This window comes from Molossus molossus, unplaced genomic scaffold (assembly GCF_014108415.1).
Source record: "Molossus molossus isolate mMolMol1 unplaced genomic scaffold, mMolMol1.p scaffold_m16_p_6, whole genome shotgun sequence".
Taxonomy (NCBI): Eukaryota; Metazoa; Chordata; class Mammalia; order Chiroptera; family Molossidae; genus Molossus; species Molossus molossus.
Genome location: NW_023425399.1, coordinates 91,968,052 through 91,987,886, shown reverse-complemented (window position 1 = coordinate 91,987,886; position 19,835 = coordinate 91,968,052).

Sequence of the window (19,835 nt, the reverse complement as noted above, 5' to 3'; positions counted from 1 at the left end):
TTTCCATTGTTTGGCTACTGTGGATGAAGAGGTGATAAACATTCATACACAGGTTTTTGTATGGATATAAGCTTTCATTTCTTTGTTATATAGTCCAGGGATGCAATTGCTTGGTCATATTGTCAGCATGATGTTTGATGTAAATGTACAAACTATTTTTTCAAAAGAGTTGTATTAATGTTCATTTACACAAGAAATATACTGGAAATTCAGTTTTTGACATCCTCACCAGAATTTAGTGTTATCATTATTTTTAAAAATTTTAGATATCCTAATATATATGTAGTGATATCTCCTCATGATTTTATATTGCATTTTCCTAATGGCTAATGATTTTGTCTATATTTTAATGTTCTTGTTTACCATATGTATATCCTCTCTGATAAAATGATCATAAAAGTCTTTTACCCATTTTTCAATTGGATTGTGTTTGTTTTGACTTTTTGTTTTATAAGAACAAAATTATACATTTTTATTAAACGACATAAACCAAAACCTAAATAAAAAAGTGTCATGGCCCTAGTTGGTTTTGCTCAGTGGTTGGAACATTGGTCCACAGACCAAATAGTCACGGGTTTGATTCTGGTCAAGGACATGTACCTCGGTGGTGGTTTGGTCCCATGCCCTGGTTGGGGTTGTGTGGGAGGCAACCAACTGATGTGTCTCTCTCAAAATCAATGTTTCTCTCTTTCTCTCTCTTTCCTTCCCTCCTTTCCACTCTATCTAAAGTTAAATTGAAAAATATCCTCCAGTGAGGATTTAAAAAAAAGGAGTCCATGTTTCTGGATAGAATAAATTAATATCAGAAAAATGTCACTTCATCCATAATTAATAAGGCAATTCTAATAAAAATCTCAGTGTGGTTGGTTTTACCCTCCTTGCCTTGGATGAGTGGGTAGTACCAGACAAGATTTTTTTTTTTCTTTTTTAAACTTATCTTTATTGTTGAATGTATTACAGATGTCCCCCATTTTTGCCCCCATGACCCACTCCTCTCTGCTCCCACCCCTCTCTTGCCTTTCCCCACTATTGTCTGTGTCCATTGGTTATGCATATAAGTTCTTTGGTTTATCTCTTCCCACCCCTTCACCCCCTTCCCTTTGAGTTTCATCAGTCTAACAAAGAATTTGTACTTCTTAATTCCTTCACCTTTTTCACCTATTCTCCCAACCCCCTCCCATCTGGCAACCAACAAAAGTTCTCTGTATCTATGAGTCAGTTTCTGTTCTGCTTGTTCATTTGGTTTGCAGCTTCAGTTGTTGATAGATATGGATTTATTGTTATTTTATTGTTCATATTTTTTATCTTATTCTTCTTCAAGAAGACCCTTCAACATGTAATATACTGGTTTGGTGGTGATGAACTTCTTTAGCATTTTTTTGTCTGGGAAACTCTGTATATGTCCATGTATTCTAAATAAGAACTTTGCAGGATAATGTAATCTTGGTTGCAGTTCCCTGCTTTCCACAACTTTGAATATTTCTTGTCACTTCCTTCTGACCTGCAAAGTTTCTTTTGAGAAATCAGCTGACAGTCTTATGGGAGCTCCCTTGTAGGTAACTAACTGCTTTTTTTATTTTAATTTTTAATTTTTTTCTTTATTAATTTTAGAGAGACAGGAAGGGAGATGGAGAGAGAGATAGAAACATCGATGAGACAGAACATCAATTGGCCCTCTCCTGTATGCCCCTTACTGGAGATTGGGCCTACAACCTAATCATGTGACTGATTGGAAATTGAAACCGCAACCTCTTGGTGCATGGGAGAATGCTCAACCACTGAGCCACACTGGCTGGGCATTAACTGCTTTTCTCTTGTTGTATTTTTTTTTTAATCCTCACCTGAAAATATTTTTCCATTTGTCTTCAGATAGAGTGGGATGGAGGGAGAGAGGGAGGGAGAAAGAGAAATAGAGATATCGATGTGAGAGAGATACGCCAATTGGTTGCCTCCTGCTCAACCCTGACCAGGGCTGGGGACAAACCACAACCAAGGTACATGCCCTTGACCAGAATCAAACCCGCAGCTCTTTGGTTTGTGGGCCAACACTCTAACCACTGAGCAAATTGGCTAGGGCCTCTTGTCACTTTAATATTCTCTCTTTGTCTTTAACATTTTGTATTTCTATTATGATATATCTTGCTGTGGACCTCTTCGGGTACATCTTGTTTGGGACTCTGTGCTTCCTGGACTTGTATGACTGTTTCCTTCACCAAGTTAGGGAAGTTTTCTGTCATTATTTTTTCAAATACGTTTTCAATTTCTTGTTCTCTCTCTTCTCCTTCTTACACCCCCATGATGAAATGTTGGTACACTTGAAGTTGTCCCAGTGGTTCCATATACTATCCTCAGTTTTTTGGATTCTTTGTTCTTTTTGCTGATATGATTGTGGTTTTTTTTTTTTTTTTTTGCTTCCTTGTATTCCAAATCAATGGTTTGCTGTTTGGCTTCATCTACTCTACTACTGATTTTCTGTATATTATTCTTTATTTCAGTGAGTACATCCTTCATTTCTGACTGGTCCTTTTTTATGTTGTTGATGTTCTCACTAAGTTCCTTGAAGTTTTCATTAACTTCCTTGAAGTTCTCACTAAGGTCCTTGAATGTCTCACTAAGTTCCTTGAGCATCCATGTAACCAGATGCATCTGATTGATTGCTTATCTCCATTTTGTTTAGTTCTTTTCCTGGAGTTTTATTCTGTTCTTTCATTTGGAAAATGTTTCTTTGTCTCCTCATTGTGGCTGCTTCTCTGTGTTTGTTTCTATGGTAGGTAGAGTTGCTATGTCTCCTAGGCTTCCTAGAGTGGCCTATTGTTGTAGGTGTCCTGTAGGATCCAGTGGCACAGCCTCCCTTGTCACCCCAGCTGGGCCCTCAAGGAGCACACCTAGTGTGGACTGTGCACCCTTCTGTTGCAATTGAGTCTTGATTTCTGTTGGCATGTCAATGGAAGGGATTTATTCAGGTTGATCAGCTGTAAGGACTGGCTGTGTCCACTGACCACTAGCCTCTGACTACCTTGAAGGATGAGCTGTGCAGGGGCCCACCACATAGAACAAGACTTACTTCATCAGGGCTCCGGTACCCACTGAGTCCACTCACTGAGTGTGTCACTTGTGGAGGTAGTTGGGTGGTAGTGTGGTGTTTCAACATGGTCTGAAGCTGTCCACTGGGTGTGCTGGCTCTGGGGCAAGGTCAGCCACTGCCTGTGTTCTACCTGGGGCCACCAGGCATAAGCTACAAAGTGATCTGCAGATGGCTACTTGTTGTGCTGGGCTTGGAGGTGCCCAAGAAATGTCAAGCTGTGAACCAGTGCTGGGTGCTTCTAGTACCAGGCCTAGGGCCATTTAACAAGAGATATGGGGCTAAGACCAGATTCTGCTTGTTTGAGAGAATTTAGGAAAATCTAAAGGAGGATCCAAGACAAACCAATCCTATGGTAAAGCCACTGGGAACAACTTGGGTGAGCCTGAAAGTTGGGTGGGGCAGGGCCTCAGGGAATCACCAGGGCAGGGCAAACAGTGTGAGCCAGGTTGTTGGAGTCCTAGATACGGAACCAGTCTCCCTTCCCCATGGGGAAGCGCTCATGGAAGGAACAAAGGCCTCCGCTAGCAAGTCTGTCCGAGAGAAAACTGCCCCTCCAGCTCTCATCCCAATATCAAACAACTTACTTCTTTTCTGTATGTCTCTGACACCTGTGAAGCTGCCTCCCCAATGCTGGAGCCCAGAAAGAGCATGTCCAAGTAAGTCCATGCACGAGCCCTTTAAGAGGAACTACCTGGGACTCTAGAAGCCTTAGCTTCCCTCAGCCTCAATTCCTGCTGGTTTTTATGGCCAGAAGTTATAGGGACTTATCTTCCTGGCAGTGGAACCTGAGCTGGGTGCCTGGGGTGGGACAGGGATCCCTCACTGCTCAGGGAGAACCTTCACAGCTTAGGTATCCTGAATTTTATCCGCTACACGTGGGTGTGGGACCAGCCTGTCTGCGCCTCTGCCTCTCCTACCAGTCTCAGTGTGGCTTCTTCTTTAATTTTGTAGTTGTAGGACTTCCACTGAGCTCAATTTCAGGCGGTTCTGAATGATGGTTGTTCTGTAGTTTAGTTGTAATTTTGATGTGGTTGTGGGAAGAGGCAAGGATTGAGGTTACCTATGCTGCCATCTTGACCAGAGTTGTTTTGACTTTTTACTGTTTAGTTTTGAGGGCCCTTTATATAGTCTACATATGAAGATTGCAACTAGCCCTGGCCGGTTTGGTGCAGTGGTTAGAGAATCAGCCTGAAGTCCAGAGAGACCCAGGGTTCAGTTCCTGCTAAGGGCATGTACCTCAGTTGCAGTTTGTCCCTGGCCCTGGTTGGGGTCATCTGGGAGGCAGCCACTGGATGTGTCCCTCTCACATTGATGTTTCTCTTCCTCTCTTCCTCTCTGTCCCTCCCACTATATCTGAATAAAAATGGAAAAATGTCCTCTGGTGTGGATAAAAAAAAAAAAAGAAGATTGCAAATATTTTCTCTCAATCTGAAGTTTGACTTTTCATAGTCTTAATCAGATCTTTTGCAAGTCAAATATTTTTTATTTTGTTGAAATCCAATTTATTATATTAAACAGCTCATGCTTTTTTCTGTAATGTCAAAGAGCTCTTTACTTTGCTCTAGGTCCAAAAGATTTTTTTTTCTACATTTTTCTCCAAAAGTTTACAGGTTTACATTGACATATAAGTCTTTATATCTTTGAGTTAAATTTGGTATAAGACTGAAGTTCAATTTTATTTGATTTATTTATTTTTGCTTGTGGATATCTAAGCTCCATTTATTGAAATGAGTATGCTTTCTTTACAGAATTGCTTTTGTATCTTTGTCAAAAATGAGTTGGTGTTTTTATATGGATCTCTTTTTGTTATTTTTATCTTCTGGTTTGTTTGTTTTTTATCTTTGCATCATTTATTCACTCATACCACCCTATCTTGAATACAGTAAGTCTTAAAAATATGGTAGAGTGATTCCTTCATTTTATTCTTTTTTTTTTTCAAAACTGTTTTAGTTATTCTAGTTTCTTTGCCTTTCCATCCACATTTTAGAATAAGCTTATGAAAAAGCTGGTTGGAATTTTGGAATTATAATAAACTTATAAATTAATTTACGGAGAACTGGCATATTTATTGTTCAGTTTTCTAATCACAGAACATCTTTGTTTCTTTGATTACTTTCATCAGTGTTCTGTAGTATTAAGCATTTAAATCCTCACCATGCTTTGTTAAATCTATATCTAAGTGTTTTGAGTTTTTGAAAGTTAAATTTTGTTTTATTTTGGGTTTCCACATGTTCATTGCTAGTTTGTAGACATACAATTGATTTAATATGGTAATCTTGTGTCCTATAAACTTGCGGAACTCATTTATTAGTTCTGGGGTTGTTACGGATGTTTTTACCAATATTTTGGCATATGCTATATAAACCATCATATCAACTGCAATTAGGGATCGTTTTGTTTCTTTCTGTAGAACTGATATGTTTTTCTTTTCTTACCTTATTGCACTAGCTAGGAATTGTGATTTTATTTTAGCCTATTAATAAAGTCAATTGCATCAATTGACTTTTGTTTTTTAAAATTTTTTTCCTTTATTGACTTTAGAGGGAGAGGAAGAGAGAGACAGAAACATCAATGAGAGAGAACATCGACTGGCTACCTTTTGCACGCTCCCCACTGGGGATTGGGCCCACAACCTGAGCATGTGTCCTGACTGGTAATCGAACTGACGACCTCTTGGTGCATGGGTCGATGCTCAACCACCGAGCTACATTGACCAGACACCATTAATTGACTTTTGAACATTGAATCAATCTTGCATCCCTGAAATAAAATCTATTTGGTTGAGACATATGACTGCATTAAATTTAATAATATTTTTGTATCCATGCTCATGAGAGATACTGAGATATAGTTTTCTTATTTTTTTCCTTTTATTTTGATATAGGAGTAATACCACCTTCATAAAATTAAATTTGGCCGTCTCCTCACTTTTTTTCTTTTTTGGAAGAAATTGTATACAATTACAGCTAATTCTTTTTTAAAACTTTGGTGGAAATCTTCTGGGAAACATTCTGGGCTTTAAGATATCCCTTTTTAAGAATTTTAAAAACTATAATTTCAGTTGTTTTAAATGATTATCAGATTATTCATAGTACCTATTTTATATTAGATGAGTTTGGTAGTGTATGCTTTTCATGGAATTGGTCTATTTTATTTAAGTTGTCAAATATACATGTATAATTTTTTTAAAATTTTATTGTTGAATGTATTACAGATGTTCCTCATTTTCCCCCCATTGACCACCTCCTCTCCACTCCTGACTCCCTCCTGCCTTTTCCCACACTATTGTCTGTGTCCATTGTTATTCATATAAGTTCTTTGGTTTATTTCTTCCCACCCCCCAATCCCTTTCCCTTTGAGGTTTGTCAGTCTAGCAATGAATTTGTACTTCTTAATCCCTTCAACTTTTTCACCCATTCCCCGAAACCCCCTCCCATCTGGCAACCAACAAAATGATGTTCTCTGTATCTATGAGAATGTTCCTGTTCTACCTGTTCATTTTGTTTGTAGATTCCATTGTCGATAGATATGTATTCATTGTCATTTGTTTGTTCATATAGTTTATCTTTTCTTCAAAAAGACCCATCATCATTTCATATAATAATGGTTTGGTGGCGATGAACTCCTTTAACTTTTTCTTATCTGAGAAACTCTTTATATGGCCATCAATTCTAAATGACAGCTTTGCAGGAAAGAGTAATCTTGGTTGTAGGTTCTTGCTTTTCATCACTCTGAATATTTCTTGCCACTCCCTTCTGGCCTGTAAAGTTTCTTTTGAGAAATCAGCTGACAGCCTTATGGGAACTCCCTTATAGGTAACTAACTGCTTTTCTCTCGCTGCTTTTAAGATTCTCTCTTTGTCTTGAACCATTTGCATTTTGATAATGATGTGTCTTGGTGTGAGCCTCTTGGGAGTCATCTTGTTTGGGACTCTCTGTGCTTCCTGGACTTGTATGTCTGTTTCCTTCACCAAGTTAGGGAAGTTTTCTGCCATTATTGTTTCAAACAGGTTTTCAAATTCTTGTTCTCTCTCTTCTCCTTCTGGAACTCCAAGATGTGAATGTTGGCACGCTTGAAGTTGTCCCAGAGACTCCTTACACTATCCTCATTTTTGTGGATTCTTTATTCTTTTTGCTGTTCTGATTGGGCATTTTTTGCTTCCTTATATTCCAAATCAATGGTTTGCTTCTTGGATTTATGTACTCTACTATTGAATCTGTAAATTATTCTTTTTTTCAGTTAATGCCTCCTTCATTTCTGACTGTGCATCCATCATTTCTGACTGGTCCTTTTTTATGCTCTTGAGGCCCTCACTAAGTTCACTGAGGTTCTCACTCAGTTCATTGAGCATCTTTATAAGCAGTATTTTGAACTTAGCATCTGTTAGGTTGCTTATCTCCATTTCAGTTACTTCTTATCTTGGGGTTTTGTTTTGTTCTTTCATTTGGGACCTGTTTCTTTGTCTCCTCATTTTGGCTGCCTCCCTGTGTTTATTTCAGTGTATTACTTAATGAGAGGTATGAGGCTGGCTGAGACCAGATGCTGCTCGTTTGAAAGAATTTAGGAAAAAACCTGAAGCAGGATCCAAGACAGGCCAATCCTATGGTTAAGCAAGTGGCAAGAGCTTGGGTGGGCCTGAAAGTTGGGTGGGGAGGGGCCTCAGGGAGTCAGCAGGGCGGGGCTATCAGTGTGAGCCAGGTTGCTGGAGTCCCAGATATGGCGACTGTCTGCCGCCCCAGGGAAGGGCTCACCAAAGGAACAAAGGCCTCTCACAGCACGTTTGTTCCAGAAAAAGCTCCCTCTCCAGCCCTCGCTCCAGTGCCAAACAGCTCAGTTCTTCCCTGTATGTCTCTGGTGCCCCTCGAGCTGCCTCCCCTCCAAGCTTAGAGGGAGTGAGTCCGATAAGTCTGTGTATGGGCCCTTTAAGGAGCTGCCTGGGGCTCCAGCTGCCTCAGCCTCCCTGAGCCTCAGTTTCCGCTGGTTTTTCCAGTCAGAAGTTATGGGGATTCTCTTCCTGGCACTGGAACCCTGAGCAGGGCACCTGGTGTGGGATGAGGACCCCTCAGTCCTATGGAAGGACCTTCCCAGCTGAGGTATCCTCCTGATTTTTATCCGCCACACATGGGTGTGGGACCAGCCTGTCTGCCTCTGTCCCTCCTACCAGTCTGGATGTGGCTGCTGCTTTAATTCCGTAGTTGTGGGACTTCCATTCAGCACAATTTCAGGTCGTTTTGAATGATGGTTGTTCTGTATTTTAGTTGTAACTTTGATGTGGTTGTGGGAGGACGCGATACCGTGTTTACCTACACCGCCATCTTGGACGAAAGTCTACATGTACAATCTTATTTATAGTATTTCTTTATAATATTTTTTATGACTCTGTAGTTTATAGTGATAACTACTTTTTAATTCCTGATATGGGTAATTTGTGTTGGTTTTCCTTTTTGTCAGTCTTGCTAGAGGTTTGTCAATTTTATTGATCTTTCCAAAGAATAAGCCTTTTGTTTTATTTATTTATTTATTTTTTTGTTTTCAATTTTATTGATTTGTGCTCTTTATTATTTTTTTCTTGTGCTTGCTTAGGGTCATTTTGCTCTTATTTTTATTAATTTATTAACATGGGAGTTTTTTTATTGATTGGAGACCTCGCTCCTCTTTTATAAATTAAACATTATATTATACATTGCCTTTGTAATGTTTTACCTGCATGCTACATGTTTTAAATCTGCATGTACTTTTATTTTCATTCAGTTTAATGTATTTTAAAAAATTTTTACTTAAGACTTTCACTTTGATCCACAGATCACTTAGAAGTATGCCATTTAATTTTCAAGTATTTGGATATTTTCTTCTTGTTTTTCTGTCATTGACTTTTACTTTGATTCTATTGTGGAAAGAGAACAACACACTCTGTATGATTTCAGTTATTTTAAATATGCTGAGGTTTGTTTTATGGCCCATGAAAAGTGACGTTCAGTCAACAACTTTATAAATACTAAATTCTTAATACATCTAATATGAAGCATAGTCATCAGTTTAAATAAGGAAACAAGTGAACAATGTACAGAATAACATAAGGAACGTACGGAAACATGAATAATTTGTCTTGAATCATAAAAAATGTTTTTGAGCTTCCTGACTGTTCATTCTGGCTGTAAATATAAATATTTGGGGCAATCTTTTCTATGTTACAAGCATAAATTCAGAAAGAAAGCTTAATTGCTCAAAGGTTTTAGTTGCAGGTCAGTTTTCCCTGTCAACATCTGTCTCCTTACCCCCAAAACATTCCAGTTTTCCTGTTGGGACAGTATCTATTCTCCACGGTGTGTAATTTAATTAACTTCACCTTTCTTTATGTGGAATTCAATGAAAATACAGTTTAGTTGTTAAGTTTTAGTCATTTTGCCAGAAAATGTGGATCCTGAGCAAAATGGAAAGATTGGGATTTGGCTGGAAGCAATTCTTGTCTGAAGAATCTTTAGTTGATGCTTTTTTATACCAGCCTATTCCAGCTATGAAATGGTTGTCCTAACTGTCTTTTTATAGTTATTGTTCTTGCTTAATGTCCTTTTAGAATATTCTGGTCCTTGACCATTTCAAGTAAAGAACATGCAACTTCCTACTTATTTTGTGGACCTGGATTCTCATATCCATGATCTCTCATCAAAGTCCCCTATTTAAAAAGAAATGGTTCATAGTTATTACAGCCAAAATATGAATGTGATGATAAAGGAAGTTTTCTTGTTTGACTGGAGTTGCATCTAGAAAAAAAATGTATTCTCATGTTTAAAAGCTCATGTTCTGTGACATACTTAAGCCTTTTTATTTTTCCAGCTGGGACTATTAATGTTAGGTATGTTGAAACTGAATCATAAAAAATGTTTGTGAGCTTAACCCGAATTAAACATTCAGAAAATGTCAGAAATCCATTTCTGTCAGCTACTTGTGAAAAAAAAACTCACAAAAGATATCAACTTGGAGATTTATGAATATTGGAGGGGTTCAAAGGCAGTCTATTATCTTGGTGGATGTTTGAGTAAGAAAAGATGAGAAAGGTCAGATCATCAAGAAATAGAAGTCCTTAGCACCATTTAAGAAACTGAGTTAAATTTCAAGGAAATCAGCAAGCCTCTTCAGGTCATATAACAGTGGTTTAGTGAAAATTGAGACAAACAAAGTTTACTTGTGATAACAAGGAAATACTGAGGAAAATAATAAAAATTTTCACACATCCATCCTTAGGCATCATTCAAAATCAAGCCTAAGTCTGACTTTATTCCAGACCTTTCTCAACAACTCTACATTCTTCTTGACCTTATATAGCACAGTTAACTTGGTGATTAATTATTGTCTGCAGGAAATAGTTGGTAACTTTAAGTTCTCTTTGTCCTCTCTTTTTACATTTATTGACCTGAGGATTATCTGTCCAATTTATTCTATTCTCTCCAGCTCCATTACTACTCCTGTAATTTAGGCCCTTGTCATTCTCATGTTGACTTTGCAATAGCTTCTCAGCATATCCCCCGCTTTAGACTTGATACCCCTGTTCCAGTGACTTCTCTCCATTTTCCAAGCTGTTCTACAGTTTGTCCCAGAATCAGGTGTTTCAAAGTCCACAATTGCTGTCTTCTCTCCAAAGCATTTTCAGATCCATCTCCTATTAACTAGAAGGGTGACCTTCTATGTGCCCTCTTTAGCATTGAAATAAGACCTTTGACAAACTGAAAAATATTACAGTTTGCCTATCATTTTTGCATACCTATAAGTAAAGAATATGTTTTATCCCTATTTGCATCTCTCATATCCTAGAACTATATATTTCACATAGTACTATTGCCTAAGTCCACTCTAAATTGAAATAAATTACCATCTAATTGTTCCTTGGCTGTGAATCTTATCTACTTACTTTTTCTTTTCTGAGGTAGAAGATCAGACGATATTTTCTCATTCCTTCCACAGCACCTAACCAAATACTGTGCATAAAGACTCATTAAATTTTTAAATTGTATAGTGTTGAATTGGAAACCTTAGGAGCTGGAAAATGAGAGAGCTAAATTCTTTTTCTCTGATTTCGTTGCTTATTTATCTAAATCTTTGGACAGTTCACCTAAATACACAGTATTTCATTTTCCTCATCCTTTAAATGTCAATAATGGTACTTTTTTTCCTCCTTGGGTGCATGTGGAAATAATTAATGTATTTTGTAAGAGTTTGGAGAATGCTGAAGAAGAACACTATTAATCATCATCAGTAGCAGCAAGAGAAAAGATTTGCTAAATACTGATATGTGCAGGCTTCTATGCAGAGCAAGATAAGTGGGCAAGTTCCTCATCCTCTGGGAGCCAACAATCAAAAATGAACAACACATCCAGGTGTAGCATCCTTGAAAGAAAATATACTCAAGGGCACCCAAAGACAAGTGCTAAAACCAGATTGTGAACTTCCTAGAGCCAGGTATTAATACACAGTGCATTAAACCAATTAGTAAACCAATCATAGCTTGAGAAAATATTTTCATCATTGGCCTGTATTAGGTCAGCTTGGTACCAACTCATACAGACACCTTAGCAATAAGGGTCAAATGAAGGTAGAGTTCAGGGAGGAAAAAACAAATAACAGAACAAAACAAAAAGACTACAAATTGATAATGAATCCTGAATTGACTAGGCTTCTGTGCTAGAACTATAATGGGGTGTGTATGTGTACATGTGTATGTGTACATGTGTATGTGTGTGTGCACAGATGAGTGGTAGTGGATGATGAACAGGGCAAGGCTTTAGGAAAAAAATGTCAGGAAGAAATGGGTTGCCATGATATAAATGTTGCCCATTAATGATTTTTTAAAAGATTACAATATTTGTTTAATGAAAGATGAATGCCCTGGCTTGGCCAAAAAATATTTTTTTGTAATAGTAATGGAATGAATGATTTGGAGTTGAACAAGACTACAGAGTTGGCGTAATAGCTAATACATTCTAATTTTCTGTTGGCTAGACAGAATGTGTGTTAGCCTGGTTCAACGCCTTGGACAGATCTCTGACATCCTGAGGGGAAAAAAGAATCACGAAACAGAGTTTTTCTTTAACATTGCTATATAACTAATTGATTGTATAACAGGAAAACAGTAATGAAAAAACCCGAGCGAGTAGTTGGATAGAATATTTGGTTTCTGACCAGGCGTGCTGGCCATGTGTCGACACGTAGCCTCTGCACTGGTTCCTATTAATCCTGTATATAAGATGGTCCATAATGGTGTTAGTTCCAGAAAAATTGAGGAGGACTACTTAGCCCCTGGCTGCAGTGGGCAGCTCAGGTCCAAAGTGACTGCTTTTTGAGTCTGTACTCCAGGGGCCTGGCAGGACCCCAGGCACTTCACAACTGAATCACTTTGACCCAAAGTCATTTGTTCAATCATGGTTGACAAAAGGTAACAGAGACTTTCTACTATTTGGAAAACAAATGGATCTCTTGGCTGTTTTCATAAAGATCGAAGGGGACTTAAAATAGCCTGAGGTTAATATTATAAATCTTTCTAAAAGAGATTTTTAGAACATATTCTTTATCCCAGCATTGGATCAATCTCACAAAATGACATATTTTCAAACTACAATGAAGCAAAACAACTTATTCTTCCAAAAAGTTGAAAATATTAAGAAAGCTTTTCCTTTCCTGGCTTTTTTTGTTTGTTTTATTTATCCTTTTATTCTTGAACATCAACCAAACAAATAACTCAGACAACAATGTGTGATGAATACAGATTGACCTTTTCAATAGCTTTGTGCCTATTCACATAATCTTTATTGGTGTTCAGAGACCTCCTTGGATGCCCAACGTGGAATGATTCTAAGGGAGGCTGGCATGAGATGCGGTCTTTAAGAATGTAGGGATAGAAAAAAACAAAACAAAACAAAAATAAAATACACTGGGAGTGTTGACTAGTAAATATTTTTGGCTTTGTCCTGTATGTGCCGATTGAAAAACAGGAGAGCTAATAATAAAAATTAACTTTGATCTTCAGATGAAAGGATATTTTGAGGAGACATAAGAGAATCTAAATTAAAATGGAAGCATTGAGCATAGGGAAAGAATAAACTCTGAAGACCAAGAGTGCAGACTATATCATATTTATACCACTTTCTGATAGGTCTTACAGTTTTATTTTATGAAGCACTAAAAATTGTCCCCTTTTTCCACATTATATTTTTAATTCAAACTTGTTGACATCTCCTCTTGCATTGGAAAATTTTTGGAAGTGGAATGACCTGACTTTTGGTTGCAGCAGCATCATTTACTGGTATAACCAAATGAATAAATGTTTGGATTATCCTCTGAATAATAGGAAGCCATTTTGACATTGCTTACAGTCTCAATTTGCTTATTATCTCTGACTGTGTGTGTGTGTGTTTGTGTGTGTATGTACATGCACATATACATGTGTGTGCATGTGTTTCAAAAAATAAAAATAAAACCTGACTAGTGCAAACATCTTTATCAAATAAGAGATAAAGTTTGATGGATGTTGGAAAGTCAATTGTTCTGTAGTATAATGACATGCATCAGAGACTGTTGTATCATGATACAAATGTAATTCAAGAGAAATTTATTTTTGTGTCTTTAGGCTTGTATTTACAGTCACTAAGTGTGTGAAGGGGTCCCTTAGATCTGTAGTACATTATCACCTTTATGGGGAAAAATGCATTGAGAATATTATCTAATTTGAAGGTTAAAGAAAGATTCTCCTTTTCAAATATCTATGGGGTCGCTCTTTTTTTCCTTGCTATGACCTGCTACATTTCCTTAGTGTCTATTATAGGACAAACTGAATGAGTTTTTCATCACAATGTTATTGGCTTTAACAAGCGCCCTAGGAGAAGTTGCTCTGACCCTCCTTCAGCACTTGTAAATCAAACCTGTCTTTAGGTCTTGATTTCCAATTCTGGCTCGTTTCTGCCACTTACTAGGCTTTCTGAGCCTCAATTTTATAATCTGTAAAATGAGGTAATTGAGCATAATGGTATCCAAAAATCATTTCTAATATTAAAGGAGACAAATAAAAAAGAATAAGAAGGAGAAAGAGGACATTTAGGACTATTTGGATACTTTTGCTTCATGGTCTAGTGGAGAGAGACACCATTTGTCATCCACAGATTATGCACTGGCCAGGTAGCAAGTGCACCTCGTAACTCTAAGGCCTAATGCACACTCATTGTTATGTAATTTTTCTTTGGTGCCAGGAATTCATACTTCAGCACTACAACAATGCACACCCAGACAAAGAGCTTGGTTGGGATGTCTTTGTTCAGGGAACAATTAAAATGTATTTGTACTGAATAATAAAAAACCTTCCACAAACGTAAGGCACTGCGGCAGAGCACAGTGCGTGGTTGCACTTCTCACATGACAACGGCAGTGCGACCCCCTTGACTTGCCGGTGACTCTGGAATGTGGGTAGTACAATTTACAAAAAAGATAAAGTATTAGAAGTCTTCATGAAGTGCCCAAATGTTAACTGTATTTCAATTTTTAACTCCAAATTTAATTAGAGATTTATGAAACCTTGTGAGATAAAACCTATAATTTGGGAAATGTTATTGATCTTCGAAGTATCTTGGGCAATCACTCACTCTTCCTTGATGGAATAGCAACTCTGTTTCTGAGTCCATTTCAAAAGAGCCTGCCCAAAACCAAGGTCTCCAGACCAAGACGGTTCTTTGACCACGTGTCAATGTTTCCCTTGGCAACGGACTCCCGAGAGACAGGGATGCTCAGCCCCAGACCCCTGAAGCTGGTGAGAATAGAAGAACTACATTTCCTATGGATGAGTCATCTTGCTAACAGTAAGCTAGGTTTTCTTCACCCTAAACTTCACAGTAAATGTTGGCTTTTGCTGTTTGGAAGATTTCTAGGGCTTTCTCACCTATATAAGCCTCAAAAATAAAAGGTTTGGGGTGAACTTTGTTGGACCCACAAGGCAAACCCTTCCAATATGGTTTTTGTTTGTTAGAAAGCTGTACCCTTGTGTGCGGCTTGAACTTTGTTCAGTGTTTAAAAAAAAGTGTGTCAGCCACAGTGTCATTTTGTTTTCCTCAGAGTAAATGCTGTAGCATCACTTGTGACTGAAGCCACTGTGTGCTCACCAAGCCTGATCATCTCTCATCCAGAAGGAGAAAATCAATTTTAATTCTTGAAAGAAGAGCAGCAAGTAGTGTTTGTTATTTATATTTAAAGAAGGGTCATTTTTTTCCCCTTTACCTAGGGGCTTAAAAAAGAAATTTACAGGAAACAAATAGATATGGATTAAATTATATGTAGGGCCAGTTATTGTATAAATGTCTTTGACATTCAACTAAGGGTTGAAAATATAGGGAGAGTCTATCTGAATATCTGCTGTTATTTTAATGGCAAACTCAGTAAAGTCATACCACTTAACTGTAGTCAAGTTTAGTTCTCACACAGTGGAAAATCTTGTTCACAGACGCATTGTCTTAGAATGTCACTTTTAGTCATGATAATTCATGTATGTTAGTCACTTGGTTAAATTCACAGAAAATATTAGGAATTAGACACTTGCTGTCTGTTTGAAGGAATGCATGATTATATAATGCATTCTCTGGGAAATGTGGGGTCACAAGTACCTTCATTTATGCTGAAGGCAGTATTATCTTATTTTTCAGCTTTAGGTGACCTTCCATTCCCGATCTTTTCTTTTCTTGGAAGGGCTATTTAATTCTTCATCCTGTGAATGTATAATAATAAGATACATAAAATATGAAGACATGGACTTATAAGGCTAGGGGGAGTTCAAGGTATTAACTAGACTAGAGTCTATGCCTCCATTCCTTGATATTTGTTGGGGTCAAGAAGTAAAATGCATAAAAAAATCAAGCAGTATTACAACATAGAGAATAGGATTAACATATCCATAGGTCACAGAGAGCAAGATGAGTAGATCAATAATTAGACAGATAGGTTTTAATGTTAAGCACCTAAAACATAATTGGCATAGATTAGGAGTATAATTAGTATTTGTTAAAAAGTGAATAACTATTGAAATAAATAGATTGATAAACTAACAGACCACAGAGCACACAATTTATTGTCAGACCAACCTAAAGATTTTGTCTAAACTCAGGGACTTCTGACTTTTTGCAATCAAGGGTAAATAAGCTTGACCTTTACAGATCTCCCTTTCTTCATCTCTAAAGTGGATATAATAAAAATCTTCTGAGGACATAATAAGAATACACACACACACACATACACACACACACACACACACACGAAAACAGGAAAAGTCCCACTAGGTAAGATATGCTCAGCTAATATTGTTTTTTGTTTCCTTGTTAATTTTATTTTTCTCATTACTAATAGTTCTTACAACAGCCACCTGTAATAAAAGAAATTTCAATTTCTAGCTCTAAAATTTAAAGCATATTTATGAACAAAAATTATATCCTAGACAAATCTAGATGTGATCATTAGTTTCAGATAACTGTCCAAACTATTCTCTGAACTTTACTAGTGCAATGACTACTTTTTAAAAATTATTTTTATTGATTTTTTTTTTTTTTTAGAGAGGAAGGGAGAGGGAGAGAGAGAGATAGAAACATCTATGAGAGAGGAAGCATTAACATCTACTGGTTGCCTCCTGCATGGTCTCTACTGGGAGTCGAGCCTGGAACCTGGGCATGTGTCCTGACCTGGAATCAAACCAGTGACCTCCTAGTGCAGAGGTCGACACTCAACCTCTGAGCCATACCAGCCGGGCTGCTTTTAAAATTATAACATGCAACATGGTTTACTTAAAGGAACACAGTTCTCACCTACATGCTCACTGGGTTTCTGAAGAACGGCCCAAATTTACTTAGGAAGATAAAACTAAACACATTAAGTGGTCAGACTCTTACCCTGGAGCCCACAAACTTCCCAAAAGATTCATGGATAGATTTTAGAGGGTTATGAATTTGAATGAAGGAAAAATTGCATCTTTCTCTTCATTAACCTATAACTAAAATTTATCATATTCTTCAATTATGAATGTAGGCTACAAACCACAGTATTATTAATAGTTCCTGAGGCTGTCAACAATAGACATCGCAGATATTTTCACATTACATTACTGTTGTCACAGATACCTTGAAATATCTTTCAAAATTATGGTAGTTATTAGACCTGCTACTAAATTGTGTCATATGTGCAACAATCATACATAGAACTACATCTCAAATTTAGCTTTTATGATATATTGCTACTGTATTTTAATATAATTGGTTTCTTATATATTTTATAACTTAGAATCATTATTTGGAGAAGGAATCATGGTCTTTCATCAGACTGTTAATGGGATTTATGGCACAAAAGGTTAAGAATCTCAGAAATAAAGAGATAAGTTGGAGGAGAAATAAACATGATTATTGTCTAATGAATGGATTATATTATGCTAATAAATCAGTGTGTTAGATAACTCCAGAAGGGAAACCAGACTTCCTGAATGTTTTTTTTTAATGTTTTTTTATTGACTTTTTAGAGAAAAAGGAAGGGAGAGAGAGATAGAAACATTGATGCGAGAGACAAACATCGATCAGCTGCTCCTTGCATGCCTCCTACTGAGGATTGAGCCCGAAACCAGGGCATGTGTCCTGATCGAGAATTGAATCAGGACCTCTCAGTTCATGGTACTACACTCAATCACAGAACAATACAAGCTGGGTCAGACTTCCTGAATGTTAAAATATGGTCAACTATGAGTGTTAGGGAAACCTAAAAGCAATGGAAAGAATTAAAAATTGGGTATGGCCCTGGCCGGTTTGGCGCAGCGGTTGGAGCGTCGGCCTGCAGTACTGAGAGACCCGGGTTCGGTTCCCGCTAAGGGCACGTACCTCGGTTGCAGTTTGTCCCCGGCCCTGGTTGGTCGTGCGGGTGGCAGCCACTCAATGTGTCCCTTCACATAGATGTTTCTCTCTCTCTCTCTTCCTCTCTCTCCCTCCCGCTCCATCTGAAAAAAAAATGGAAAAATGTCCTCGGGTGAGGATTAAAAAAAAAAAAAAAAAATTGGGTATGTGTTCTGACAAAAGGATCTTCGCACTGGTGTGGTTATGTGCCCCTTAAAAGACTATTTTAAGTTGGCTTTAAATCTTTAATATAGATATACTTAAGAGGAGTATAAATTCTGGTGTATTGTAAATAATAATATTTTAAAATAAAACTATTACATTTTTCTTGAAACATTTCAAATAAAATATAATTAAAAAGGTAAATTAATAACCTCAGTATTTATTTAATATGGCATACATATGAGTTATTTTTCTACAGTTGGAACATTTATAGCAATATTTTAATCTTTTAAAAATTATATTTCCGTTCCTCTTTCCTCACAGAATTGTATGATATTTTTAAAGAAACAGTATATATGGCATTGTTGATTTATATCTTATTGGTTAATTATTACCATATTTCTTTGAAACAAAAATATGTACATTAATTGAATTTTTAAAAAATTCTTCAATTCAACTGAGAAACCAAGGCTCTTCAAGTAACCACTACTGATAGCCTCCAGGCAAAAAGCTAGAAGATAACAATACCATTCCTGGGCTAGCAACTCTAACCAGGAAAGTAAGACTTGACAGTGGTGTTTAATGTGGGTACTCCCTCACTCATCCAAACCCAGGAGAGGGAGTCACAAACAGCAGAACACCAACACCCACAGGAAAAATTTGGCAGGCTCCAAAGCCAACTGTGATAGCCAAAATGGTGAAACCAAAGAAACAAAAGCCAAATAAAAGAACAAGAGACCTCTACTGAAGATGAGATAAGTGTGGAGCAGTTAAGCAAGTTAACAGAGCTTGAATTCAGAGCTATGATCTTCAGGAAGCTCAACAGCATGAATAAGGACATCAATACCATGAGTAAAGACATAAAAATGTTGAAAATCAACCAACTAGAAATTAAAAACCACAAAGAAGAAATAAAGTATGACATATCAGAAATAAAGAACATATTGGAAGGTCTAAACAGCAGAGTAGAGAAAGCTGAAGACTGGATCAGTGAATTATAAGACAAGGTAGAAAAACAATCAACCAATCAAAAAACCAAAAGGAAAAAACAATTCAAAAACAGGAAGACAGCTTAAGAGAACTGTGGAACAACTGGAAACATAATAATATGCTCATCATAGGGGTCCTGGAAGAGGAAGAAAATGGGCAAGGATTAGAGAATATATTTGAAGAAATAGTGACAGAAAACTTCCCTAATTTGGTGATGGAAGAAGGCATTCAAGTTCATGAAGCACAGAGAGCCCCAAGTAAGAAGAACCCAAACAGGCTCACACCAAGACACACAGTAATCAAAGTGCCAAAAATTAAAGACAAAGAGAGAATCCTAAAGGCAGCAAGAGATAAGCAACAGGTTACCTACAAAGAAGCCAAATAAGGCTCTCAGAAACACTACAGGCCAGAAGGGAATGGTATGAAGTAATCAAGGTCATGAAAAACAAGGATCTGAATCCAAGACTACTCTATCCAGCAAGGCTATCATTCAAAATAGAAGGACAAATAAAGAGCTTTCCAAACAAACAAACAAAAAGGTTAATGGAATACATAGCACCAAACCAACACTGCAAGAAATGTTAAAAGGACTGCTGTAATTAATAGAAGAAATAGGAAGAAAAATATAACCACATTAAAAAATGACAATAAATAAGTACATATTAATAATCACCTTAAATGTAAATGGACTGAAACCTCCAATAAAA